The sequence below is a fragment of the Aplidium turbinatum genome, chromosome 4 (genome assembly GCF_918807975.1).
Source record: "Aplidium turbinatum chromosome 4, kaAplTurb1.1, whole genome shotgun sequence".
In the NCBI taxonomy this organism is placed as follows: Eukaryota; Metazoa; Chordata; class Ascidiacea; order Aplousobranchia; family Polyclinidae; genus Aplidium; species Aplidium turbinatum.
This window is the reverse complement of record NC_137475.1, coordinates 45185688-45202850: the sequence shown is the minus strand read 5'-3', so window position 1 is coordinate 45202850 and position 17163 is coordinate 45185688. Positions and strand designations below refer to the sequence as shown.

The 17163-nt window shown below is 36.9% G+C and overlaps 1 long non-coding RNA gene across 2 annotated transcripts; it reads left to right on the top strand.

Annotated features, from left to right (window-relative positions):
* Positions 1-8085: 8085 nt before the first annotated feature.
* On the top strand, positions 8086-12108 carry LOC145768798 (uncharacterized). Of its 2 annotated transcripts, XR_014288978.1 has the most exons (4): positions 8086-8852; positions 9372-9600; positions 10113-10270; positions 10494-12108. It is a non-coding gene; the product is annotated as an uncharacterized LOC145768798 (long non-coding RNA). The 2 variants fall into 2 exon arrangements; XR_014288977.1 differs by having other exon boundaries at positions 10113-12108.
* Positions 12109-17163: the final 5055 nt, after the last annotated feature.

The following is a 17163-nucleotide window of genomic DNA, read 5'->3' as shown; positions in this document are numbered from 1 at the left end:
AGTACATTATGCTACAAAACTTCTTTTGTTTTAATTAGTTTTGTTCGCCGTTCAGATCGTATCTTTACATTTTGTACAGGTCAACTTATACACCAAGTCGCTAAATATTTCAAAGTTGAACTTGTAATCAATTTGCTTTGCCTTTTTCAGAAATCTTGCATCATATTCATGAACAGAAGGACGTGATTATGCGTACTGCCGCCTGAAACAAAAAAATTGATCTAGAGCCACCTGCACTCGACTCTCTAGCGCCTCTCAAAGAATACAAAAAGCCAAATGCCAACAATTAAATGCTACGACGACCTCAATGATCTCCAACTGCGATGATCTCTAGCAAACAAAAAGGAGACAAGGCTACATTTGTATCAAGTCAATCGGCATGGTCTGCTTTTCAACAGAAAGAGCCAGACAAACAATGAATGCCTGCTACGGTTTTCAACGGCGCTTACAAAACAATTAATGTTTCTACGAGGTGGACTCTTCAACACAGCACAAACTCAGACATTCCTTTGCGGAAGGCGGTGGAACCACGCAAAATCACTTCGCGACACGATATCACAAACACAACACCACATTATTATCATAAACACTAAACATACCTATTTCATACTACGGTATGTCTGTTACAATTGTGTTAACGTTTTAACTCCTTAAATTTGAGCTAAACTTGGTACCCTTGGTTCCAATTTAGCCCAAATTTGGGGGGCCTCTGTAGCGATCCATTATTTCAACATATAAGTTTTCCTGCCTTTTACTAAAGTTTCTGTAATTTTTCATGTAAACTGCTCCCGAAGTAAATAGAAAAAAGGGAACAGAAAATAAAAGGGTTTGTTCGCCCTTTGACGAGAGCTCTATCGCATCAAACCAGCTCAATTAGACAAAGAGCTCTATCAAATCGGACGAGCTCACACGAAACCAGCTCACATCAAACCAGCTCAGTTAGACCAGTTCAGCTCTCAGAAAAACATTAAATTAATTGTTTAATTAAAATGTAATAACTCGTGATAATGTTTCACGATCCTGCAATTTCACTATTCTGTAATGTTTAAATTCAATTTGTGTTATAGACCTACAATATTATACGAACACCTTCTGATAACTTAAAATTATAATTCGAATAACAATAATTGTGTGGAAATTATTTTATGGAGTCAGATAGCTAAATTAGATAAATAGAACTTTCATCAGGTAGTTAGACAGCCTTAATATTAATTCAAGATATAAACAAACATTAGACCTTAAATAACAATAGACCTATATGTAATTATTACCACACTATACGCTAAAAAAACGAGAAAACTTTACGGCGTAGTCTTAAGCGACAACTATCCAAAAAAATGTGGCCGTAAGCGTTAGCGTAAACAAACGTCTATGCCACAACTCTACGGCGTAGAATTTGCGACGTAGGCCTATACGTACATCTCTGTACATAACCTTGCGTTTTTTCGATGCCTCCGGTTGCGTCATCAAAATGTTTTTGCAGATTGATTGTGATGTGCGTCTGTTTTTTGCTTTAGCTGTGGTTCTGTGCGGTACGCAGTGATGCCGAAGTAGTAGCCCGTCCAGTTAGCTCAGTAGTTACGAGCCTGGCTCAAGATCAAGCGGCGCTGGTTCAACTCTTGGGATGTGCGCTTTAGCAACGCATTCTAAGGACTGCTCTCCATTCAGCACCGCACCTAGTGAATGGAATCATTCCCCGACAACAACACTTCAACAATCGGAATACCTCACGCTGCCAATCTCGGTAACTGGCCCTGCGTCAAGAGCCTCTACATTCTACAAGTAGGCTATGCGAAACTACCAGGAATAGGCCTATAACCTATCAAGGCTTTGTCAGTCCGAGGATAAAGATTCAAAACCAACCAACCTATGGCCAGTGATGCCCAATTCACAAAGTTGAAAAATTAAAAGTTTAAGGTAAAAAGTTAAATACGTGAGGGTTTGGACTGTAAAGTATAATACTAATACGAATATGTCAGAATGCTAAGTTGCTGCCGCTACATAGTTTGGCCCCTGTCAAAGTTGAAACGTAGGGGAAATTCATTTGGCAACACTGAACCTTTGACTAGCGCAAAGCATAATAATCAGGTTGCCAGATTGGGCGCTTTTACGCCCAATCGGGCTACTTTTGATTTCTCCAGGCGCCAAAAATTCGCGTTGGGCGCGCTTTTTTGGCTGGCGCCCAATTGGGCTACTTTTTTTTTTAAATAATATAACGTTTTATGTAAAAATTGTATCATGTTTAAGATTTTTACCTAATTCGTAGTTATTTCATTGAGGAGCAGCGTTTTTGGAGGCCTCGGTCAGGCAGGGTTACCAGTTTGGTATAATCCTGGCAACTTAAGTGATCCAGGTTTTCATGAAAATGCAGTGGATATTAGTTCCAGCGCTTCCACTTTGGTGGTAATTACCACAATTGTGGAATTTTCATCATACTTGTGGTAAAAATGTGGTAATGAAAAATTTGTGGTAATTTAGTGGTAATATGGGAATTTTGTGTGGAGATGTTGCCAAAATGTGGAAATTATAAATTTTGAAAATTTGACATAAAATACTATCAATAAATAAGAGCATTTAAACTGTTGTCTTCCGAATCGAACAGATATGCACAAAACTAGCCTACTTATAATAGCATGCTACTAGCATTTTCCGCTGTTTTCGGTTTGATTTTGGAATGCGTCCTGACTTTTGACTTTGAACGTAGGGTAACCATGTGATGGTAACCATGATGATCATATTCATAGTCAAGATGTTGTTCAGATTCTAGTTGCGGTGTCAAGTACAGTACTTTGCTTACTTATTTCAAGCGTTTTAATAAGTGGTACCGTTTATAAACTGAGTAGCCTAGTTGTTTTAGACCTTATTTTACACTATATAGTGTAAATATAGCCAAATAATAGCGTTGCCAGATAAGGAATTCTGTCCTAATTTGAGAAAAGTTTAAAGCTGTTGAAATCAAAAACTTGCATTTTGGAATTTTTTTTTAGTTCTGGGTAAAGATCAAAACCCTAACCTTTTTATTCCTAAGTCTAACCCTTCCTAACTTTAATCCTAACTTTGGCAACAGCTGATTGTAACCATGGCAACAAATGGGTAAAAATAGCTACTTTGTTCATGTAAAAGTAAGTGAAAATACGGTTAAATCGGGAAGAAAATCACAGTAAAAAATGTGGTAATCTGAGGACAAATGTGGGGTGCTGGTTTAGGATCAGCCGCCTTGGTTAGTGACGTCACAAAAATCTGTGACGTCATGCAAAAAAACGCAACTACTTTTAGGAAGGGTGCAAAAACGCGGAATAGAAGTAAAAGCGGAAAGCCTATTGATTTTTAAATATTTGTAGGCATTATTATTGATCAAGCGCTAACTTAAACTGTTACTATTTTGTATCAATTCTCAGCAATTGAATTTTTACAATAAAAATACTTGCTTTATTAACGTAACAACTTTCACGTTTATATGTTATCTACAAAACGAGCAATCGTGGTTCAGTATAAGCCGCCCACAGTTTGCTGTGATCGATGAATACTGCCTCCACCAAATATGCTGTAGCTTTCTCATTTCTGCTTGGATTCTAACAATTTTACTATCGTTGGATGGCATTATGATTCATCTACTCGAATGGATTAATTGCCAGTCTAAAGTAGGCATTACATTTATGTAGCGCTAACTTAAACTTTACTATTTTGTACCAATTCTCAGCAATTCATTTTTTACAATAAAAATACCAAACCAACACAAATTAAAAGAGTATGTCTTGGTTTATTCATATGTTAACTTTCACATTTATATCTAATCCACAAAACGAGCAATCGTTGTTCAAACGTAACCGCTCGACGAAGCTTTTTACCAAAACAATGCAAACACAAAGCGATCAGTTTCGAGTGTTCTAACAATTTTTCTATCGTTGGATGGCATTATGCTTCATCTACCCGAATGGATTAATTGCCAATCTAAAGTAGGCACTATATTTATGTAGCGCTAACTTAAACTTTACTATTTTGTACCAATTCTCAGCAATTCAATTTTTACAATAAAAATACCAAGCCAACACAAATTAAAAGAGTATGTTTTGCTTTATTAACCTAACAACTTTCACGTTTATATGTTATCTACAAAACGAGAAATCGTTGTTCAAACGTAACCGCTCGACGAAGCTTTTTTCCAATGCATTTTTCAAGGCGATTCGATCGTGGTTAAGTATAAGCCGCCCACAGTTTGCTGTGATCGATGAATACTGCCTCCACCAAATATGCTGTAGCTTTCTCATTTCTGCTCGGATTCTAACAATTTTACTATCGTTGGATGGCATTATGCTTCATCTACCCGAATGGATTAATTGCCAATCTAAAGTAGGCATTATATTTATGTAGCGCTAATTTAAACTTTACTATTTTGTACCAATTCTCAGCAATTCATTTTTTACAATAAAAATACCAAACCAACACAAATTAAAAGAGTATGTCTTGCTTTATTCACCTAACAACTTTCACATTTATATCTAATCCACAAAGCGAGCAATCGTTGTTCAAACGTAACCGCTCGACGAAGCTTTTTACCAAAACAATGCAAACACAAAGCGATCAGTTTCGAGTGTTCAATACAAGCCGCCCACAGTTTGATGTGATCGGTGAATAGTGCCTCCACCAAATATGCTGTAGCTTTCTCATTTCTGCTCGGATTTTAACAATTTTCCTATCGTTGGATGGCATTATGCTTCATCTATCCGAATGGATTAATTGCCAATCTAAAGTAGGCATTATATTTATGTAGCGGTAACTTAAACTTTACTATTTTGTACCAATTCTCAGCAATTCAATTTTTGCAATAAAAATACCAAACCAACACAAATTAAAAGAGTATGTCTTGTTTTATTAACCTAACAACTTTCACGTTTATATGTTATCTACAAAACGAGAAATCGTTGTTCAAACGTAACCGCTCGACGAAGCTTTTTTCCAATGCATTTTTCAAGGCGATTCGATCGTGGTTCAGTATAAGCCGCCCACAGTTTCACGTGATCGATGAATACTGCCTCCACCAAATATGCTGTAGCTTTCTCATTTCTACTCGGATTTTAACAATTTTCCTATCGTTGGATGGCATTATGCTTCATCTACCCGAATGGATTAATTGCCAATCTAAAGTAGGCACTATATTTATGCAGCGCTAACTTAAACTTTACTATTTTGTACCAATTCTCAGCAATTCATTTTTTACAATAAAAATACCAAACCAACACAAATTAAAAGAGTAGCCTATGTCTTGCTTTATTCAAATGTTAACTTTCACATTTATATCTAATCCACAAAACGAGAAATCGTTGTTCAAACGTAGCCGGTGGAGGCAGTATTCACCGATCACATCAAACTGTGGGCGGATTATACTGGACCACGATCGAATCGCCTTGAAAAATGCATTGAAAAAAAGCTTGGTCAAGCGGTTACGTTTGAACAACGATTGCTCGTTTTGTGGATTAGATATAAATGTGAAAGTTAACATATGAATAAACCAAGACATACTCTTTTAATTTGTGTTGGTTTGGTATTTTTATTGTAAAAAATGAATTGCTGAGAATTGGTACAAAATAGTAAAGTTTAAGTTAGTGCTAGATCAATATAATGCATACTTTAAACTTGCAACCAATGAATTCGGATAGATGCAGTATCGTGCATTCCAACGATGGTAAAATTTCTCAAATCCAAGCAGAAATGAGAAAGCTACAGCACATTTGGTGGAGGCAGTATTCATCGATCACAGCAAACTGTGGGCGGCTTGTAATGAACACTGGAAACTGATCGCTTTGTGTTTGCATTGTTTTGGTAAAAAGCTTCGTCGAGCGGTTACGTTTGAACAACGATTGCTCGTTTTGTGGATTAGATATAAATGTGAAAGTTAACATATGAATAAACCAAGACATACTCTTTTAATTTGTGTTGGTTTGGTATTTTTATTGTAAAAAATGAATTGCTGAGAATTGGTACAAAATAGTAAAGTTTAAACCATCAGTTAATGGCTCCAGTGTTTATTTGTGTATTAGGGTTAACTGATTCGTATAGATGAAGCATAATGCCATCCAACGATAGTAAAATTGTTAAAATCCGAGCAGAAATGAGAAAGCTACAGCATATTTGGTGGAGGCACTATTCACCGATCACATCAAACTGTGGGCGGCTTATGCTGGACCACGATCGAATTCGCCTTGAAAAATGCATTGGAAAAAAGCTTCGTCGAGCGGTTACGTTTGAACAACGATTGCTCGTTTTGTGGATTAGATATAAATGTGAAAGTTAACATATGAATAAACCAAGACATACTCTTTTAATTTGTGTTGGTTTGGTATTTTTATTGTAAAAAATGAATTGCTGAGAATTGGTACAAAATAGTAAAGTTTAAGTTAGCGCTAGATCAATATAATGCCTACTTTAAACTTGCAGCTAATGAATTCGGATAGATGCAGTATCGTGCATTCCAACGATGGTAAAATTTCTCAAATCCAAGCAGAAATGAGAAAGCTACAGCACATTTGGTGGAGGCAGTATTCATCGATCACAGCAAACTGTGGGCGGCTTGTAATGAACACTGGAAACTGATCGCTTTGTGTTTGCATTGTTTTGGTAAAAAGCTTCGTCGAGCGGTTACGTTTGAACAACGATTGCTCGTTTTGTGGATTAGATATAAATGTGAAAGTTAACATATGAATAAACCAAGACATACTCTTTTAATTTGTGTTGGTTTGGTATTTTTATTGTAAAAAATGAATTGCTGAGAATTGGTACAAAATAGTAAAGTTTAAACCATCAGTTAATGGCTCCAGTGTTTATTTGTGAATTAGGGTTAACTGATTCGTATAGATGAAGCATAATGCCATCCAACGATAGGAAAATTGTTAAAATCCGAGCAGAAATGAGAAAGCTACAGCATATTTGGTGGAGGCACTATTCACCGATCACATCAAACTGTGGGCGGCTTATGCTGGACCACGATCGAATCGCCTTGAAAAATGCATTGGAAAAAAGCTTCGTCGAGCGGTTACGTTTGAACAACGATTGCTCGTTTTGTGGATTAGATATAAATGTGAAAGTTAACATATGAATCAACCAAGACATACTCTTTTAATTTGTGTTGGTTTGGTATTTTTATTGTAAAAAATGAATTGCTGAGAATTGGTACAAAATAGTAAAGTTTAAGTTAGCGCTAGATCAATATAATGCCTACTTTAAACTTGCAGCTAATGAATTCGGATAGATGCAGTATCGTGCTTTCCAACGATGGTAAGATTTCTCAAATCCGAGCAGAAATGAGAAAGCTACAGCACATTTGGTGGAGGCAGTATTCATCCATCACAGCAAACTGTGGGCGGCTTGTAATGAACACTGGAAACTGATCGCTTTGTGTTTGCATTGTTTTGGTAAAAAGCTTCTTCGAGCGGTTACGTTTGAACAACGATTGCTCGTTTTGTGGATTAGATATAAATGTGAAAGTTGTTTGGTGAATAAAGCAAGACATACTCTTTTAATTTGTGTTGGTTTGGTATTTTTATTGTAAAAAATGAATTGCTGAGAATTGGTACAAAATAGTAAAGTTTAAGTTAGCGCTACATAAATGTAATGCCTACTTTAGATTGGCAATTAATCTATTCGAGTAGATAAAGCATAATGCCATCCAACGATAGTAAAATTGTTAGAATCCGAGCAGAAATGAGAAAGCTACAGTATATTTGGTGGAGGCAGTATTCATCGATCACAGCAAACTGTGGCCGGCTTATACTGAACCACGATTGCTCGTTTTGTAGATAACATATAAACGTGAAAGTTGTTACGTTAATAAAGCAAGTGTTTTTATTGTAAAAATGAATTGCTGAGAATTGGTACAAAATAGTAACAGTTTAAGTTAGCGCTAGATCAATAATAATGCCTACAAATATTTAAAAATCAATAGGCTTTCCGCTTTTACTTCTATTCCGCGTTTTTGCACCCTTCCTACAAGTAGTTGCGTTTTTTTGCATGACGTCACAGATTTTTGTGACGTCACTAACCAAGGCGGCCGATCCTAAACCAGCACCAAATGTGGTAATACAAGTGGTAATCTAGCTTTGTAAAAGTGGAAGCACTGATTAGTTCAGTTAGTTTTTATTTCTGACCATCACAACGAAAAACAATATATGTCAAACATAGCAGGGGTCTAGAAAAGGGTAGAAGTGAAAAAACACGGACGCTACAACGTGCATGATGCCAAAGCAAGACAATTAGTTATGGCATGGTCGCAACTGTAGCGATTCATTATTTCAACATATTAAGTTTTCCTGCCTTTTACTAAAGTTTCTGTAATTTTCCATTTAAACTGCTCCCGAAGTAAATAAGAAAAAGGGAACAGAAAATAAAATGGTTTGTTCGTCCTTTGACCAGAGCTCTATCACACGAAACCAGCTCACATCAAACGAGCTCAGTTAGACTAGTTCAGCTCTCAGAAAAACATTAAATTGATTGTTTAATTAAAATGTAATAACTCGTGATAATGTTTCACTATCCTGTAATTTCATTATTCTGTACTGTTTAAATTCAAATTGTGTTAAAGACCTACAATATTATATGAACACCTTCTGATAACTTAAAATTATAATTCGAATAACAATTGTGTGGAAATCAGTTCATGGAGTCAGATAGCCAAACTAGATAAATTAGATAGATAGAAATTTCATCAGGTAGTCAGACAGCCTTCATCTTAATTCAACTTATAAACTTATACTTAAATATAATAATAATAAAATATTACCACATTGGTGACCCCGACGTGATTAGGTTTTTAAAAATAAAAGTAAGTTTAACAAGATAACCAAAATATGGAGACTCTGGTAAGTATATTATGCTACAAAACTTTTATTTCTACGTCAATAATAAAAAAAAACACGAGCTCACAATTATTTTGTAAAAACATGTCACCTTTTATGATTTCACGCGTCGATTTTTTAACAATTTTTCTGTAGCGTATTGTAGCCTACTTTTTTAAAGCACCATGCCGGCAATTTATTGCTTGTTAAACGTAACTGATTTTTCTTGTTTGCTCAATAAAGCGAATCGTTCAACGGCAGACTACTTTCAGCAGCCGATGTCGACAATTTATTTAATTTTATGCCAAAACGCCAATTGCCAATGTAATGTTTTTAAACGTTGCTTAGATAAAGCCTACTAATTGCCAACAAGTTGCCGTTGCAGGGAAACATAATTATGTAATTTTTTGTAGATTTATCGCAGTGTCAAATGTTACTTAAATCTTTAGCTCATTTTAATATATTTTTTTTATTTTTGCCTCCTTACATGCAACTAGCATGGCAGATTGCCAGGTTCGAGCCTCAATCTCACTTTTTATACAGACGTACACGTGCAGGCACAGCTCTGCAAAGCGTTATGGTGTCGCTTCCAAGCAACCATCCGTGAGTTTGTGCGTCTTTTTACTCCGACAAGGAGCATCTCCAAATAGGAGAAATCATTGTGAAGACTTTGCTTCACAACTTTGCCACCCTTATGTTCTCGGCTGAAGCATCAGTTTGTATAACTCTGTGGCGCAAAGACAGGGGAAATTATGCGAAGCCACCCAAAGAGGTTGTACTTTTCGTGTGCCCCAATTTTTTTTAATATTACTAGGAGCTAACATGATTTAAGAAGCGTTGTTTCTGTTTGCATTGCACTACTGTCTATGCACAGTTCTTTTTTTTTACCCTGATAATGGAACTTTTGTGTGTAAGCTTGCTTGGCATTTGGCCATTATCTTTTGTCTCTTGAGATTGAGAAGGCAGAATCGCTGTCACGTGTTCTGGTGCTGAGATCGACAAAACAGCACTATCCATCACAATTAACTTTTACTCAGCAAAACAATCCATTGATGACGCCAATCTCCCTCGACTCAACTGACACTATATAATTTCTTCCATTTGTAATTGTGTATCGAAATATGGCTGATCAATGTTGGATAACCGTTTTGTAGCATATCGCTGAAAATCTTCAAGACAACCCATAGGGTTGACGTGGCTAATCTTAGTGTTTAGTGTTCACGTTGGGTGAACAGTTTTCGATGTTTTAGTTATGTTGCTGTATAACGTTTTTTTCGTCAACAGTGCTATAATCGCCACCAATGATGTCACACGCTGTGAACAACAGTGATGCACCTTCGAACCCCGGAAATGTAGCTAAACAACAACCTTATCAATCAGTGACGTCATCCGGCGAACAGTCGATGGGCAGCTCATGCGGTTAAAGCTGCAAATATTTACTTGTACGTTGTATTTTAATATTGTAATTATGTAACTTTATACTGTATTTTTTGTGTCTTTTTAACAGCGCCAAGCTGTTGTGCTAAGACGAATGGTCTTAAGGATTGACCACTCCAGCATTTGTCCATTTGTTTATTTTACAGTCTGCAGTAATCGCAGAATTAGGTTATTTTTGTTTGTTCTAAATACATGTGACTGTTTAATCAACCATGCAGTTCCTTGCAGGAAAGTTGCAGCTTCTTCCAGTATAGCCATTTCAAGTACTTTGGAATGAGGTGCACCTCAGCCACTTTGTCAGCTCTTCGATGTCTGGCTATATAAGATGGCCAACCTGCTTTTCAAAAGCTCTTGCCTATACACTGTAGGTTATATAGCTTCATCGCAAGAAAAATGCATATATTGCATTAATACGAAATCGTTGTCTTTTTCTCCACTGTCTGCATCTTTTCCAATGCAGATCCAGTGGTTGTCAATTTCAACCTTTCTCTCTTTATAGGTTGTCTGCTAAGCGTTTTTGTTTATTGTGTATGGTTGAATATGACTGCGAGTGGCATGCAAATGCGCGCATCTAACGGTTGGCATGGCATGTTACTAACCTATTTAACCTATGTTGGGCAAGCATGCATATGCCCACGAAACATTAGTTTACATACTGCATGAAACAACCGCATGGTGTTGAATCATGTAGCCTACTGTATCTTTTTTTATTTCTGTGTTTTGTTTGCAGTTGCTGAACGACTGTTCAGACTTATCAACATATACGATTTTGTGAATGGTAGTTAGACCTGTCGATGCCTATGCTCTTTTGTTTTAATTAGTTTTGTTCGCCTTTCAAATCGTATCTTTACATGTTGTACAGGTCGACTTATAAACCAAGTCGCTCAATATTTTAAAGTTGAACTTGTAATCAATTTGCTTTGCCTTTTTCAGAAATCTTACACCACATTCATGAACACCAGAAGGACGTGATTATGCGTACTGCCGCCTGAAACGAAAAAATGCTCCAGAGCCACCTGCACTCGACTCTCTAGCGCCTCTCAAGGAATACAAAAAGCCAAATGCCAACAATTAAATGCTACGACGACCTCAATGATCTCCAACTGCGATGATCTCTAGCAAACAAAAAGCAAGACAAGGCTACATTTGTATCAAGTCAATCGGCATGGTCTGCTTTTCAACAGAAAAAGTCAGACAAACAATGAATGCCTGCTACGGTTTTCAACGGCGCTTACAAAACAATTACTGTTTCTACGAGGTGGACTCTTCAACACAGCACAAACTCAGACATTCCTTTGCGGAAGGCGGTGGAATCACGCAGAATCACTTCGCGACACGATATCACAAACACAACACCACATTATTATCATAAACACTAAACATACTTAATTCGTACTATGTCTGTTAAAATTGTGTTAACGTTTTAACTCCTTAAATTTGAGCTAAACTAGGTACCCTTGGTTCCAATTTAGCCCAAATTTGGGGGGGCCTCTGTAGCGATTCATTATTTCAACATATTAAGTTTTCCTGCCTTTTACTAAAGTTTCTGTAATTTTCCATTTAAACTGCTCCCGAAGTAAATAAGAAAAAGGGAACACAAAATAAAATGGTTTGTTCGTCCTTTGACGAGAGCTCTATCACACGAAACCAGCTCACATCAAACGAGCTCAGTTAGACTAGTTCAGCTCTCAGAAAAACATTAAATTGATTGTTTAATTAAAATGTAATAACTCGTGATAATGTTTCACTATCCTGTAATTTCATTATTCTGTACTGTTTAAATTCAAATTGTGTTAAAGACCTGCAATATTATATGAACACCTTCTGATAACTTAAAATTATAATTCGAATAACAATTGTGTGGAAATCAGTTCATGGAGTCAGATAGCCAAACTAGATAAATTAGATAGATAGAAATTTCATCAGGTAGTCAGACAGCCTTCATCTTAATTCAACTTATAAACTTATACTTAAATATAATAATAATAAAATATTACCACACAACACCTTAATAAAGTTTTTACGAATGTAGATAGATGAGAAAAAAAAGGCTAGTGGATTTTTTTTAACAATTTATATGAGTAAAAAAAAAAGCAAAAAGATAGTTTCTACGTTGATCGACCTTGGTGGGTTATCAAAAGTGTTGATGGTCTTGAGGAGAACACTCTTCATGCGTTAACTCAGGGGTGTGCAACCTTTATTACGGGATGGGCCAGATATAAATAACTGGGTGAAACCGCGGGCCGCACGTTTATTTAACATATGATTTCTAGAAGTTGCAGGCGCAAAAAAGTAGTTTTTTTGTTATTCATGTTATTCTTATGGCATTATTAGGGGTTATCTCCTTGCAGAAATAATAAGTTAAGACGCAGAAATTTCTGAAGAAAACTGCTATTCAAATTTATTGTCACACCGTCCTTTTAAACGACTTCATTGAGAAGTTTGCAGCTGGCTTCTTTTCCCGACGGCTTTTTCCAAATTTACCGTACTTTAATGGAAGTGTTCGCAATTCGAAGTCCACTTTCCAAGTGTTCGTCTGTCAGAACTGATCGATAGGGAGATTTCATGATGCCCATTTTAGAAAAAAATTGTTTGCACAAATACATTGAGCTAAAAAGACCCATTTTTGAAGGCATGGATTTTTTCCAATGTGGAAAGTTATCCTGGTTGAGATGTTTTCAGTAAAAATCGCCAAGATTCATTTCTAAATATCATACTTTGCTTTCAAATCCGTTTTCTCTTGAAGATCAATCAATTCAAGTTGGATATCAGCAGGTGCTTTTGTTAATGACTGTGTCGAATGGCGAAGAGAATATACCAAACAAATATTCATGAGATTTGAAGTCCTCGAAACGAGCCAAAAATTCATACAACAATTTTTCAAATTTAGTTTTCTTCTCAGGATGCATTCCATACTCTCTCAAAGTTGGAAAGTGGAAAACATTTCATTTGTGTTTGTGAGCTTTCCAAAGTCGTAATTTGTTCATAAAGCCTTTTATGTGACCGTACATTTTTACGTTCCAAATAATTAAACACAATGGATTAGCGGTGGCCGGTGGGAGATTTCTAAAATGTTTAACAGAAGATGCGAAATCTATAATAATCTACTCCACAATGAATTGTTCACATGTACCAGACTTAACTAAATTATAATATAAACACGTTTCACGGGCCGCACACAATTCAAAATTGGCACATCTTTGCGGGCCGCACAATTTTTCTTTGCGGGCCGCATTTGGCCCGCGGGCTGCACGTTGCACACACCTGCGTTAGCTCATCGCGAAAAGCAATTAAACTATTTTTTGTGTTTAGGTACTGGTACCGGTACTTGTTTGTAGTTATTTTAACAAACAGTTAAGTGAATGCATGGTTGCCAATCTTTCTAAAAGATGTGAAGAACTGGAAAAACACTTATAATTTGGAACTGATGATCAAGCGCTCTGGAAAATTTTTGTATGAGCCTATCTCTTTGCTTGGGCTCCATTTTAGAACCCCCAAACAATTGGGCTACTTTTGGGCTACTTTTTGCATAAGCTTGGGCTCTTTTTTATATTAACTTCTGGCAACCCTATAATGGCTGCCCCTGTAGTCTGTGGCGGAGGCGCTGTTGGCAGTTGTATTCTTTCTTACTTTTCTGAAAATTTCTGCCGTATTTTCAGGGTTGGGACTATCGATTACGAATCGATATTCGATAGCGTTATTCTTTACTTTGTCACTATCGAATCCGTGTTTTCTTTTCTTTTTCAAATAAGTATCGATTAGCTGCTATTCTTTACTTTTTTGTGTGTTGAATCCGATATTCGATAGTTTTTTGTAAAGTTTACAAATAAACAACGTAAAATATTAACCGAATTCCACAATTTTATTAAGGCAGAGTTTGAAATTCTATTGAAAGGAGAAACAAAATTTTTTTTTGCGCGGAAACCCTGGTTGATCGCTGGTTGGTTGGTCGATTTAAACTGTGTTTGTGACTTTTCTCAGAAGGATTATTATTGCATGACTGCATCTAAAATTATGTTTTGTTACTCCTAGTCCTTTGAGTGGGAAGTATTATTTACTTCTTTGAATTTTTTCAATTTGTTACTGCCTTGAGCATTCAGAAAAAGTGGTGGAATAATTGTTTTTTTTTCACAATATCGATTACTAAGCTACATTCTTTATTCTTTACTTTATTTTCTAGTATCGAAATCGGTTAATTCTTTACTTTTTTTGGCACTATCGAATATCGGAATATTCTTTACTTTTTCACTATCGACTCCCATCCCTGCGTATTTTGTTGCGGAGTAGCGGGAAAATTATAGCAGTTCCAGCCTTGCTGGTTGATTTCGTTTAGTTTGGTTTCATACAAAAATACCATTTCTAGCTAAACATTTCGTTTGTTGACTTTAATGTGTGCAAATTTTCATGTTACCTGCTACTTTTAAGTTTGTTTCAAAAATTTGGAAGGTTGTTAAGGTGGCATCCTATAAAAAGTGTTTCACAAAACAAGTAGTTGAGTTTTTTGGCCAAGTAAGTCACACCCGTAAACCGGGGTGACTTTGTTCACTTTTATTTTTATGCAAGGTTTCGGGGAATAACTTTGTTTCGCTTTTGTATTATCCATGTCATCAACCCACTATAAGAAATAGTCCTTCCGATTTTTGCTATTATTGTATAATAAAAGCAGATTGTCACTGTATACATCTTGTGATAGTTTAGCTTAATTTGCACCAGTAGAACATCTTATATCATTTAATTTAATGCCTGGTGAACAGCCTCATTCAATTTTCAACCCATAATGCAATTGTTATTTTTGCCCATAATTCCTGGGAAATTAAAAGGTGTTTATTCGTTTTATTTTTGGTTATCCACGTTTAGTTCAGTTTGTTTTTATTTTCTGACCATCATAACGAAAAAAACAATACATGACAAACATAGCGGAGGTCTAGAAAAAGTGTCTGGAATGGAAAAAAAAAGAACCAGTTACAGTAAATAAGTCACTATAGCCTACTCTTCCGATAGATTTAAATGTTTGTTTTTTTCTCTAATCGAAGTACGGACCGTCCTGCTGGTTTAAGTTCCGATATCATGAGTCTGATTTAAGGATGTTTAGTTATACCGTACAGAAGGCATAGAGACCACGGTCTACTAAACTTTTTTTCTTACAGATCAGTACGAGTATAAAGTTTGTAGAGAAAATCTGTCATTTAGCTATAATATAAATAATGGGACGTGTGTACAAACGCAAAGTTGGGTTAAGAAATTATAAGTCTGCTTACAGTGAAGACACTCTTTCCAAAGCGCTGCAAGAAATTCGCTCCGGCAAACTCTCGATACGTAAAGCATCTTCTCAGTACCTCATACCTTACGTCACAAAGCCAAAGGGATGCGTTCCAAGTCTATTGGAGGCCAAAAGAGGTTAAGTGACGACTGTGAAAGCCTACTTTTGACTTCCATAGACACACTTACCGAATGGAAGGTTCCCTTAAGTGGAATGGACGTTCGATTGCTCGTGAAATCGTACCTCGACTCGCGAGGAATCACTGATCGACATTTAAGGATAACCTTTCCGGTATCGACTGGTTAAATGGATTCGTGAAGAGGCACAATTTAACTCAAAGACAGACAATGTCAAAAGCAGTCGAGCCGAGGTGTGCAGTGAAGATATGTGCACCTATTTTGACCACTTAGACATCACGATGGGTGGAGTTACCCCAGAAAACATTTACAATTATGATGAAACAAATGTGACAGATAATCCTGGAGTAAAAAAAGTGATCGTACGGAGAGGGCTTCGTCGGGTGGAGCAGAAAATAAAGCATTCCAAACAAAGCATTAGTATTATGTTTTGTGGGAATGCTGCAGGGGATTATTTGCCTCCTATGGTGGTTTACCGGGCGAATAATCTTTACTCCACCTGGACTCAAGGTGGTCCAAATGGAGCTAAATACGATTCCACTCCGAGTGGGTGGTTTGATTCTAGAACCTTTGAGGCTTGGTTTTCGGATGTATTTTTACCAGGTGCATCCCTAAACCCCGGCCCAAAGGTTTTGATTGGGGACAATTTGCCTTCTCATTTTTCCCCAAAAGTCATTCAAGAGGCCGTAAATAATAATATCCGTTTTGTCACCATGCCTCTGAATGCCACCCACCTTTGCCAACCACTTGACGTAGCGGTATTTCAACCGGCAAAACGGACTTGGAGGAAACTGTTGCAGGAATGGAGAAAGGAAACCAGAATCAAAGGGTCTATACCTAAAAGTGTGTTTCCTTCCATGCTGAAAAGGTTATGTAATAGCCTTTTACCGCAAAACATAATATCAGGCTTTCGTGCAACTGGGCTTTACCCATTAAATCGGCAGGAAGTACTCACACGTCTTCCAGGAAGAGGCCAAGATCCTGGTGGTGAGGGAACCAGTTACGAGGCTTTAAATAACTCTGTGATGAGTCTGTTACGGAGTCACTGTGGCCTCAATAAAAACACTGAAGGAGGTTCCCGACGGCGAGGAAAAAAGATCATTCCAGGGAAGGTGATCACCCTAGGATCTTTAGTTGCACAGGTAAATCAACCGTCTTCCTCTAATGTTTCCTCCGCAGCATCAGCGAATCCGACTGAAAATTGGGTGTGCTCCGAATGCCACGAATTATGGGAAGAGGATGGAGACGATCGCTGGATTGTGTGCGACATATGCGACAAACAATATCACCTTCAATGTGCAGGAGTGAAGTACCGTCGCAAAGACTATTATCGTTTTGACATTGAAAATTTTTCGTTTCATTGTACGCAGTGGATCAAGTGGCTTAAACGTGTTGGTTGTTCGTTAATTGCTTTGTTGTTATGTTTTTACTGTTTCATTACAAAATGGTGGTGTCATTTGTGAAGGTTTTGATGTTACATTCAGTGCTGTTATTACACAAC